Source organism: Chlamydotis macqueenii, chromosome 1, assembly GCF_036417535.1.
Source record: "Chlamydotis macqueenii isolate bChlMac1 chromosome 1, bChlMac1.mat, whole genome shotgun sequence".
In the NCBI taxonomy this organism is placed as follows: domain Eukaryota; kingdom Metazoa; phylum Chordata; class Aves; order Otidiformes; family Otididae; genus Chlamydotis; species Chlamydotis macqueenii.
The window spans coordinates 135685660-135698849 of record NC_141556.1 but is presented as its reverse complement, the minus strand read 5'-3'; positions in this window follow the sequence as shown (position 1 = coordinate 135698849).

Sequence of the window (13190 nt, the reverse complement as noted above, 5' to 3'; positions counted from 1 at the left end):
TGGACAATGTGTAGTTGCGCTCCAGTCTAAGTGATCCATTACAGTAAAGAATCAAACTACTTATGCTGCCTGCTTAGCTGGCTTAAAGAACATCCCAATGTCAAACTAGTAAGGCTGTTATCCTGCTTAGAAGAGAACAGCATTTTAACAAAAAGATAGTCAGAGACACGTTCTACTGAAAAGTGTTCTTCACCAGGGAAAAACCTCCATGTATTTCTTTGACACCTGATTTGGGATTGGGAAATTCCAAAATGTTTTACTTTCCAGTGAAGAGACACCATGCTTTATGGTATCCTAGAAGTCTACTGGTGAAACAGCTCAAAGGACAGGATTATTGGATTGAGAGAATGATCTCAAGAAGTGGACCATACAAGACAAGACATAAAGGGGTTGAAAATGAATATTTGTCAAAATGTGTTTAGAGAGTGATGGAGGTCAAATAAATCTGAAAATCCTACTGTCCGTGTGAGAAGATCAGCCCATGTACACTGGATCCAGCTACCCTAGGTTTTCTGTTTGTTTGCAAGTGAGTTCTTCATCACATCAGTAGTGACTCTGATGCCACCCAGGTTCAATGGGCTCAATGTGCCCGCTTGGGAATGTGCAACAATTACAACATATTCCAGATGGACATGGTGAACCTAAACAGGCTCAATGTCTCTTACACAGTGGGTCCCATATGCCTGGGATAAATCGATCTCATGGTGCAGATGTGGGATGCGAGGGATGCTAAGTATCCAAAAATATGGTGGGTTACTATTCAAAGCAATATCCAGTGTGTCAGAGTTGGTTGGCAGGAAACTGTTGCAGAAATACTAACTAAGGAGAGTTCAAAAATGAAAAATACTACATAAGATTTCACCACTACTCAGTGATATTTTCATTTTCCCCTCCTCAGGACCATTGCCACCTTGTTTCCTGAGGAGTGTGCACTGTAGCTAGAAAGCCTGGAAAATAACTGCAAGTCAAAGACTGTTTTCACAAAGACAATTTGCAGAAAAAAAAAAAGAATAATAAGTATAATAAGTGATTGTGGTAGAAAACTCGTGTTTTATTTTCAAAGCCAACACTCATATCTTGTTCCATAATGCAGTTGCTATCAATGGCATATGGAAAAGGAATGAGGCAACCAAGTACAAATTTTTTTATGATCTTCTGAGAATTTCTATAAATTTTTCAGTTTGTTTTATAAACAGCTGTGGAATAAATTCAAATTACAAAAGGCCATATCATAAGTTAGGATTGATACTGTACAGCAAACACATAAAATAGAAAGTAGATAACTGGAACAAAAAAAAATACTCTCTCTGTCTCTGAAGCCCTTGTGGCATGGTGAGTGCTGCAAACATTGAGTAAACAGTGGCCAGGAATAGCCTGATCACATGGCAGAGCATCCTGCTTTCTTTAACGATCCTCCATTGGCACTGTGTTTTTTGAATTACTCAATGTTTGGTGGATGAGAGAGTTGCACTTGGAAAAGTTGACTAACGAATAGTTGGAAGAAGCAGATAATTTATCATAATTTTGTATGCTATTTTAAATAAATACAATTTTACAATAATTAAATGTACATATTTATGTGTTCTTCTCTCTCCCAGTGGTTGCCTCTTGCTTACTGCTGAGGCACAGGTCCTTCACTGAGCTCTGGGCATGGAGATCTTTGTGCCTCCCTGAGCATCCAGTGATTAACATATTCTGATGAAAATATTTCTGGCTTACAAAAGCAACCACAGTCAATGACCTGCCCAAACATCCCTCAGTGCAAAAGTGGAAGATTAACCTTACTTTCAGGTAAGAAACATGGAGAAAATTTTAAAATATAAAAATAGATGCCCACTGATACTTTAAAAAAAGACTGAACCCAATCTGTAAAGCAGCTTAGCTGCTTGAATTCCATGGAAATAACCTGCAGAAATATCTTAGCAACTCTCTATCTTCCATTTTCCACACCCTCCAACGTCCAGGGAATTTGATATCCAAAAGCCTTAGAAAATCCCATTTGGTTTCTATCTTGACTTTGGGCTTAAAAATATCTCTGAATGCCTATTCCCATTTATGCAGCAAATAGCAGAATGAGACCTCAGTCCTCTGCTCACAGTCATTCATTGTTGTGGTGGAAGCAGAAGAGGGAGCGAAAGAAATGCCACTTATTTAAGGGAATGGGGCTTGGATGGGTTCACAGCTGTCTAATCAACAGCTGCAATTGCAATTCAGCTTCATACGGGCTGGCACGCAAGGCTCAAGTGGCAAGAATGGATCTTACTCTGGCTGTATTATACCGTCAAACATTTTGATGTGGGTTCCTCATTAACCAGTGACTGATTAATGGCACCTAATTAAAGCAGGGAACAGCAAGCAGAACAGAGTGGTGGAGGAATTAGATACCGTTCAGCATCATATCGCACTGCTTGCCTTGAATGTGCGTTGGTTGGGGTGACTAATAACACAAACCTAGGAATTAACTCTCCCAGCTGATGCTATTGTTTCTGGCAGAAAGCTTGCCTGTCACAAGGATTAATTCAATATATACTGTTATTTAGTCCGCAACAACAGATGCTCATTCAGATATCTCAGCAGAAGAAGATGGTTTCACTCAGCACCAATGCTTGCATGACACCCCAGAAGGGTCATTTTGCTATCAGCTTCTGGTCCTCAGCACCCCTTCATGTTTAGTGCTCTGTTTGTACGCATTTTATTCTATGTGTGTGTGTGTGTGTGACGTTTAAGATGGATATTTGGCAATAACATCTCAAAGAAAGCAGTACCCTTCTGGTAAAATGCAGCAGATGACTATTCAGATGAGGAAAATGGAAAGTCAAGGAGAAACAAGTGATTTGTTCTCCTCCTGCCATGTCTCCCCCGCAAAAGCTGCCTGCCCAGCCATCCTGTCCCTTCAGCGGAAGAAGTGGGACTGCCAGCAGCCAGTTTTTCCATTGGAGTAAATGTCACTGCCATCCTTTGACGAGGTTCTCAGCTCCCCTCAATAGCTGGCTGCTGGCCCACCGTGCACAAATGATCCTCTCCGTCCCTCACCTCCTCTGCCAGCCCCAGGAAGGTTTGGCTCAGCTGAAATCTGTGGAGTAAACCCAATGTGAGTAGGCAGTGAGGGACACCTGATATTATCAAATGACCCTAGGCCTGACATGTGAGGCTGCTGCATTTGGTGCCTCAGCCTCAAATTTCTCTGCATGTCTGAGGCAGCTGTGTACCCCCATGGTTGACAGATGGGATTTTTGTGGGCGATAGCCTGCCTGGCAAGACCCAACTCATGAGGGAAATTGCTTGGGGTCACACAAGAATTCTTTACTTTTAATAAAAACAGTTCCCAGCCCAGGTGCTGGGCTAAAGTCAAGACACCAGGGATCTGCCATATCAGCTGAGCAGCTCCCAGCACCCCTCATGTGTCCTCCCTGGCTGGGATGCTTTTTCTGGTAGGAGGAAGCTTTGAGGACCGAGATTCTCCTGCTGAGAAACCATTGGGATAGGAAGGGATAAAACCTCCCATGGGTTTTGCTTGGAGAGGCCCTTGTAGACTGTGCTATTTAAGGAGCAGGGCTTGGTTCCCCTGAGAGACCCATCGGTCCATCTGACAGCCCTGCACTGTCCCTGGGAAACCTCCTCAGTGCGTGTCCTGTGGATTACCGCCTATCAGATGGGAACAGGGTGGAAGGATGTTACAAAAAGCAAAACTGGCTTTTTCCTCCGCTCACAGCAGGACATGGCTGAGCACAGGAGGACTACGAAATGTGCAGAGAACAAGATGTGCGATTAGGTGTACGGGAAGGCAACAGTACTAGAAAAGACTAAATAGGCTGGGATCGTTGAGGCTAGAAGGGAGTCAAGGAGGGGAATGACTGAGGTGTATAAACCTTAAATGATCTGGAATTATAGAATCATAGAATCTTTAAGGTTGGAAAAGACCTCCAAGATCATCAAGTCCAACCATCAACCTGGAGAAGGTGGGTAAGGAATAGCTGCCCCCTCCTGCCTCTGCACAGAACTAAGGGCACCCTTTGAAATTAGCAGGTCGCAAGCTTAAAACAAATAGAGGAAGTCCTCTTTCACACAGTGGAAATTAAACTGTGGAACTTATTGTTACAGGATGCCGCCAAGGCCAAAGCCCAGCTGGATCCAAGGAGGGTTATATGAAGGCTACATCAGGGACAGCTATAAAGCCTCGCAGCCTGCTGCAGCTCAGCAAGTCCCCAAGGCACTGGCAGACAGAGGCTGCACCGGGAGAGGGGAAGGATCACCCGAGAATGACCCACATTTCCTACTCCCTTCCCTAAGAGTTTCTGGGAACCTTATGGAACTCCTCGTACCAGGCCAAAGTACAGGCTTCACTGTACCGGAGACTGAGCACAGGGTCACCTGTGCTATTGTTCTGACCTGGTCTGGCCGTTCTTTTGCATTCATATAATAAATCAGGGGCATTGTCCTCTGAAGTGAACAGAGGTAGGTAAAGATGTTTGAGAAAACATTACGGTTGCCAAAAATACCTTTCAGGGGACTAAAATTGCTGGGAGTGATTTAGCCTGAATTCAGAAAATAGTGTTGTTACCAAAGAAAATACATGAAGAGAAGAGTGATAAAGTAGAAGAACATTTCAACTTTCTTGAATTAATTTTTTTTTTTTCCAGGAGCATCAGCATGAGATAGATTCCTGACCCTCTTAAAATTAATTGTAACAAAATAAGCATTCCATTACGTTGAACACGGTTTGTGGGACAGACTTGAGATCTTTCTTTTTTGGGTTTCTACAAGGAAAGAGAAAAGCTATAGTAAGAGCTTAAACGAGTGTGAAGCCCAGTAGCTAATCTGGGGGAAAAGAGTATTTGCACAGCTCCTTTGTATTTGTATTCGTGAGCTCCCTTTCTTTGCTGGGAATTACAGTCATGTGCTTAAGCGTCTAACCTTGCCCCACGTTTCTGGCATGTCTTTTATGGGAATGATGACTGACACCAAAAGTACTGCCACTGGGAATCCATCCCAGCGCAACCTGGTGAAGCTGCCATGGGTGCTCCATCAGTGGAGCCTCCTCCAGGCATGGTCATGGGCACTGGGACACAGGGCAGGAGGAGGCTGGGCTCTCAGGGCTGCACATCTCTAGGAACCTGCAGGCAGGAGCAGGGCTGGCCAGGGAGCAAGAAACCCATCAGCCTGGCACATGCTAGAGTAGAGCCATTTTTGCTCCCAGAAGTAGGACACCACAGGGATTTCCTGAGCGACGTGAGGCTGCAGCCTCCTCACCAGCCGCATCCCTCTAGGAGTGAATATCCCTCCAGGGGAGGCTGCCCAGGGCCATGAACCTCCCTCCCATGGTATGGTACTTCACAAGTAGAGAGGCTTCCTCAGCCCAGCTGCCAGCAAGGCCTTTAATGAGGACTTCGCCCTTCACAACACCTGCACTGCTGCCCACAGCAAACACCAGGCATACACATTTCACAGGGGAGAGGGAGAGGGAACGAAACGTATTTTTATGGAGTGATGACGGCTGCCAGATGGGCTGCCAACCCACCTGGGAGCCAGTGGCAGCAGCTGGGAGCCAGCAAGTGTCTTCAGGAGACCTCCAGGCGTACACTACAGATATGAGCATTTGGGCAGAAATCCCCACTTTTGCTTTGAAACCACAGAGAGGCAACTGACCCTTTACCCTCTGGTGTGAAAGAAGAAAGGTGATAATTCAATCCTCCAGGGAAAAGATGTGTGGAAAGCAATGTGTATCCACACCAGAAGAACTCCTGAAGATATTCCCATCCCATCACCAAAATTATCAGCCAATGCAGAGCTGTCAGAGCTGAAGAATCACCAGGGTTTCCAACCCTAATTACCAGCTGGCTGAAACAATGACATAACCGACAGGGGGTGAATCACATTAGTGGTCATATCCTGAGAAGAAGAACCGGATGCAAGAAGTATCCTATTGAACTATAAACTACTCATAACAGCACTCTGAAAGAATATTTACAAACACACTGCTGTTCAAAGCTGGACATATTGTTTCAGAGGAACAGAGGAAACCAAAACAAGAAAAGAAATTACGTGGACAAGTGCATTTTACTATAATGCTGCTTTTGTTAAGCCTATAAAGAGGGCATCCATTGGTACCATTGGTAAGGAGGGGACGGGGTAAATTGGTGAAACAGTGGAAAGATCCAGATTTACATCAGCTAGCAACGTCACATCACTGGAAATCCGGAAAAGTCACAGGTTTAGCTAGCTAATCATGTGGAGCCTTGTTTAATCACATTAAGGCCAAAGGGATCCTTTCCTTGACTGCAGCAGGCAGTAAATCAGGCCAGCAATTAACAAAGAGAGCTGTAGCATCTTTGCCACTTGTTAGTCACCAACAAGCAGATGAACTTTCTCCATACTCTTCCCCCTTGAAACCAGAGCATGGTGCTGAGCGCTCCGGCTGGCACCCAGGCAGAGCGCTCTGACACAGCTAATCCGGCCAAAGCCCACAGGGCAACTCAGGTGTTTAATGGTAAGCACACACTTAAACCTGTTGCTGGATTAAGACCAAAAGGGTTAGCACCTTGCAGGTGGCAGCATTTTGGATCCCAAGGACAGTCTGCGATACACTGCGCAGACGGCGGTTTCTCAGCCTGTGGGTTAATGGTGGTCCCTGAGATACGAGGAGGTCGTCTGCTGTGGTTTTGTTTTGAGCTGGGCTCAGGGTTTCCCATACACACAGAATGGGAAAGCAAACAAAAGAAAACCAGAGCAGTATAACCTGACTTGGTTGTTTTGTTTGCAAGTAAGAAGCATGTGGCAACACAGTGTTAAATGACCTGATTTTTCTCAGTGAGGAGGTTTGTCCTTGGATTACAATTTTTCAGGCATTTCTGTTATCACAAGTAATTAAAAATCAAACTGTAAATAATTTCCTGTTGACTGACTAGTCACATGCCAGTCAAATCTCTGGAGGATGTAGCTGTTCCTGTAAAAGAAAGAAGGAGGAAGCTTTGCCGGATTGGGAAAGCAGGTGAAAAAAATTCAGAATTATTCCATCTGCTCCCAGAATAGTAACCAAAATTAGACTATGACCTTTCCAGAGTGATGGGTGTAATTAAGGAAATCAAAGCTACTGCTATATCTCTGAGGGGAAAAAAAAAAAAAAAAGTTTTGATCACATTTATTTCTTTTTATAAACCATGAAAGCCAGGATGTTCAGTGTTTAGACTGATGGTCCCTCTGCAAAAGAGGAAACGCACTACTGCACATAAAAAGGAATTGGGGGGGGCAGGGAATCTGAATGAAATATCAGCTCCAATATACATTTGTGATGTCTTGGCTTTCGTAGTATTCAAATATAGAGGTTATTTGTACCTCCTCCGCTGCTTCATGAATTCCCTCGGGGATTGTGATTTGAGCTTCAAACAGCGAAAAAGAAAAAATTCTTTTTTATCATGGAAGCTGATAAAATGGGAAGAGACAAGAAAAGCTCCTTTTGTTCTGATCTTTCAGACCTCAAAACGTATTTCAGTTCATGCAAATACGTACCTAAACCTCTTACAAAGCAATAGTATACAGTCTATTTACCTTTTTTATTAAATGCATTTTATTAAATGCATATTTACTATTACATCTATTATTTTAATTTCTGATATCGAAAAATGTTGGTTTTATTTAGACAATGTCTGTTATTTTTGTCCTCCGTTATACATTATTTATCGAAGCTTAAGCTGCTACAATCTCTTACATAAATCCTTCTTAGCATGTGGATTATTGATCCTATAATCCATAATAATATTGTCTATTCTGTCATCCAGCTGCCAGCCATAAACACTAAAAATACACATGCTAAATTTTTTTGAAAAAAACCCAAAAATCATTAATATATTCAGAAAAAAACCCAAAAATCATTAATACGGTCAATGAATGGCATTTCTAAATAAATATTGTGATTTCTCTCAAAAAATGCCTAAAGACAATACACCATATTACTGGATTTGTTGTCTCCTTAATTGCAGTTTTAAAACCAAAACAATTCTTCGGTCATGCAGATGCCCTTAAATATTAAGCTTGTTTTAATTTTGTATTACTTGCAATATAATTTCCAATTATTTTCTTTTTACACTTTCGAGGAAATAAGTTCTTTGGCTCAGGTTACTTTGAAGGGCTCAACCAAAACTGTAATGTGGGACAGTCAGACTAAACAGGAAAATTTTAGTGGGGTTTCAGATTCTGCACCTGGCACTTAATCTCCGCCATGGGCAAGAGATACAAGCCTGGATTTATAACGTGCTAACTTGTGATCCCACCACCTGCTCCGTTTCAGATTGCTCCAGAGCAGGTTTGGATGACACCCCTAATCTGTCCACATGGGGAAATTTTGTTGTTGGAGGGCATATTGCCTACTGGAGGGCTGATGCTGTCCCTGCAAGGTCACTCATGGCAGGTTAGGCATCTCTCTGTTCAACCTGGGGCCTCTGTGGGTTAATGGAGTGTTGCAACCTGCATATCCAATTTTCAGTTTGGACCCAAATCTGGGTTGGTTTTTTTTTTCACAAATGTGGGCTAAAGGTAAAGTCATCATAAAACTGAGTAGAATTCAGGTTTTGACAGTAAGTCTGCACAGGATTTCAGCTTCACAGAGATGTGAAGGGCGCACTAAGCCATCTCCTGAGGTCGGGTCCAGCGGTGATGCTAAGAGCATATACTGGAGCAAGAGTCAGGTCACCATCCAGCACTACATTCACTCCCCTGCTTCTCGTGCTCTTACAGTTAAAAAACAACCCGTGAGCTCAGGAAAAATTCAAGCTATCCCAGTGACAATGGGCTATAAGAGAGGCTGTTGTTTACATACATCAAATCTTCGAACTGGGTCATTTTTGAAAGCCTGAAAGCCTGAGCCTGCACCTCCTCTGTGCCTAGGCTTTGCTGCTTCCCTGCTCGCCCTGGTAGCTGGGAGGACCTCAGGGGCAGCACTGCAGGAACATGATGACCCCTGCACTGGTGGGTTTGGATTGTGCCCTGTTGCGAGGGTGTTGCGAGGTGTGCAAGACCCCAAGCATCATGTAGCATCCCAAATGCCAGCCTGGGAGCTCCCAACAGGGCATGGCTCCTCCAGTCAGCAAAGCAGAACCTTGTGTCAGGAAAGAGCAGGTGAGGGTTTCTGAGAGTAGCAATTTCTCCTGGGTTTCCTTTCAGGGAAGCACGGATGGCTAATTTGAAAGGTGCTGTCAAGGCTTTAGAAAACACCCAGCTGAAGTTCCAGTAGTAAGTAAAACTGAAGAGACTACAAGAGTCTGCACGAAACACATTAAAGTTTAGAAAACTTATGTATCCCAGTCTTATCTGTAACAACATGTGGCTGTTGATAATGCTTGATTTGCTCACATTATTTTTTATTGGCATAGCTGTTCCACAAGTGCCTCACAAATCATTTGTGGTTGGGTAAAGTCCCTAAAATCACTTCTACCCTGGAAAATATCCAAACAAGGTACCAATTTTTTTTTCCTGCAAGTACTGAGATAATTTATTCTGGCAAACTTGAATAGCCAGTTAGATGGGTCCTACCCCTGGCGACTAGTTCCCCTCTTCAGAGGTGATTTCTCCTCAGCTGCACAGCACTTCCAGCTCCCAGTGGTTTCCAAGCCAGTGGCCATCCTCCCGCCATCCCTGCTCTCCTGTAGTGCACGTTGGATCTGGGATGGGGCATCACAGGACTGGTGAAGAATCTTACAGATGAGACAATTAATCTACAAAAGTTTCAGATTGATATTTTTCAGATATATTGTGAAGTTCATTCATCTTTTTTTTCATAGGGAAGAAGGATATGACTTCACAGCAAAGGTACATCCCTGCCCACTCGCACTTCGTAACTTTTTAGCCCATCAATTTCAGCCATACGTGATGGGATGGAGTTTGATTGGATAATGATCTTAAATATGATAATTTTATAAAAGTTTCAGAAAAAGGCATGGGAGGTGGTCGCTGTCAGTCCTTGTACTGGGAGATGAATGAACCTAACTTGTATGAAATGGCAGAGAATTCATACAGGAGAGCTATCATGACTGCCATAAATGTCAAAAATTCTTCACTCAGAAATTGTGCTGTATTAGATACCTGAGACACAAAGCCTTAGGAAACCAGGGATCATTAGTCCAGCTGCTCAAGGATTTGTGCATTTGGGAAAGGGACACTGGGGAACAGACTTACACAGGGATGTTTGCTGACTTGGCTTGATTATGTCAGGAGATTGGCTCTGCTTGTGACAGATAAGGGAGAGGCAGTTGATTTAGCACTTCAATATACTATTCTGGTTAGTGAGAAAATTAATACTTGTGAAGAATGTATAGTGGTTTTGGTGGAGACTTTTATACATCTACATAAATACTGCCAAGATTTTTTAGTCTAAAATACGTGTACATTAGAGGGAGACCATATTCCCACTTTTCACTTATAATAACATGTCTATATATCCCACTTAGACACATAACCATGTTTCACTGCTAAATCCTTCCCTGGATCAATGAGTATTATTTCTATATTGTCCCCATCCATATTCTTTCATTTAAAAAAATCACAAAAGAGGAAATAAATAATATAAAACTCCAATTCACCATGGTTGTATCATGATGGTTATGTTGCTATGGAAACATCTGTGTGAAGAGACCGCGATGCTCTTGGAGATTAGCATTTTATCCCAGATTTCCAATTTTGTCATCAGACTGGATTTGCAGTGGTGTAAAATGACATAACCACAGGGAAATTAAGTAATTCATAACAGGTTAAGATCTGAACTGGCAATTATTTGGGAAAAAAACCTAATAATTTACATGATGGGGAAACTGAATCTGAAACTACTGCTGCCCCATGCATATTTGAAAGGGTGGGTTAAATTCTGCTTGAATCACCCTGGAATAATTCTTGTTTCCTAATGAGTCCTGGGATTCAAGGGAGCATCTGGGAAGCACACAATCTCTGACTTAAGCTGAGTTCAACCAGATTAGGTACTAAATGTGGTGCGGTGGTAGGCATACGGCTGTTAGCACCAACTACACCGGCGCATGGGTACCTGTGCAGGTTGTTCTCGTTGACATCTGTGCATGCTCAAACCTCACCATTCTCAGTCAAACCTGTTAGCTCCACGCTGTGTTTCTGGGCACGTTTCCATGTACAGCAGCCATTCTTCCACTGGTAGTCTGAGCCCCCAAACTAGAACAGCCTATGCGCTTTGCATTTCCCATGCCATTGTGCACTGTGGTCAGTGTCCCCTCAACCTTCTCAAAGGCACTCCAGATATGACTAGGTCGTTTTCATCCCCTTGTTTCTGCTGGTTTCATGTGCTGAGTCATAGCCATTGAAGGTATATAGCAGTAACGTGTCTGTGAAATACATTACAATGTTCTGCGTGGTAACTTTTTTTTTGTATTGGCAAAGCAATTGCATTTGATATACAGCACACTCTCTTAAGAAAAGATGGCCTTCTCTTTGCTTCATTTTGATAAACTGCATGGCCTTTATGGAAACAAAGTTCCCCCAGCACCATATACTGAAAACAATTCCTATGAAGAAAAACATGAAGAATATAAATTAAATTGAGAACTGTAGTAGAACTATTAAGTGGTTAAAAGTAAAATGTAAAAAGTAAGAGATGGGGCACAGGGCTTAGTTTTTATCACATATACGAACATTCTGGGATTGGTAATAAAGCAGCATAATAATGACATCATCATCTGGGATAAAGCCCTTCAAAACAGATGAAAATACACCACTTCTTATAAGAAGTATGGTATCATTTCCTCTTCAGGAAAGGTTCAGCTATGCTATTAAAAATTATCATGAAAAGCCATACTAATACGTTCTGAGGACATAGCTTACTATTTTCAAAGCTAGCATCCCAAAGCGAAGCAGAAGCACTTTGTCTTCAGTCTCCTGGCCCCATCCATCCTCTTGCCGTGAGTCAACTAGGGAGCAGGCCAGGGACCAGGCTGGAGGACCAGTCTGTCTGGGCCCACTTAGCGTCTCAGCCCATCCTTGCTGTGTGGGCACGGTATTGTTCTGGGGAGGACTGGTTGCCTTGGGAGATCCAGGAAAATGGGGAGTTTTGTGCAAAATGCATGTATACTTCAGGTCTTTTGAAATATCATTCAATATTCTGTATGCGTTTGAATATAGTTGGCATATAGTACCATGACCTGAGTTTGGATACACTGATGTCATTGAGTGATCTCAAACTTTACAGCATCCTAGCTTGTCCATGTCTAGTGAGTCCTGCTAAAATAGGTGACTCAGATCTGCAGGCAGACCCTGAGGATTACCTCAAATCCAATAATTGCAGGGTGACTCCATCTACATCTACAAGTAAAACAGTCAGTCCTGAAAAACTTAATACACAGAGCTCCTTCAGAAGCCAATGGTAGTTAAGGAACACTAAATAGAGTTGGCTCCAACAGTGTTACTTGCAAGAAATAATCTTTTTACCAATTAAACTTGAAATCTAGAAAGTTTTAAATCAAAGGAACTAGTTCTCCTATTCTGCTTGCTCAACAGAACACATTTCTGCCACACCTTGCTGTAAATTATGTCCAGGTAAGGGTATGCCATTATTTTGAACATGTTTCTTTGAAAAAGAGAACAAAGAGTGGGAGAGTGGGGAAGAATAAGCAGAAATTGAAAATGAGGAGAGAAACTCTGGCGTTGCTTTGTTTTGCTGTATTAGGGAAAAAAAAAAAGTGACATAGGAGTTTCTGGTGAACTATGTTGCATATCATTTGCTACCATGTCTGATAAGGGAGGCAATTACAACAATATGCCCTTTGTGTCATCTAGACTGGACAGGAACTGGTAGGAACAGGGAGGAGACAAATAATTTTTTTGCAAGCTAAAGTGAATGTGGTGCCAGTGCTATGAGTTTATAATTTAAGTTGCACGAATGGAGAAAGCTCCTGTCAGATTCTGTAGATCTCTTTGCTTTCTATACAGATTTCTCATCTGCCTGTGCACCAAATGTTTTCTTTCAGTGCTGACACTGTGGTGACTGCCACTGCAGATGTGTAATTTCTCCATCAGACTGGTGACCTTGTGGGAACAGGGAGTACTACTAGCAGCAGACTCCAGAAGGTTATGGGAAGAGTGTTTCACACTTTATTTCCTTGATTTATTTCCAGCAGTAGCAGTAGAGTTCATTCTCCTCTCTATTATAATTCTGTAAATTCAACTGCAATTGTGTTTATTAA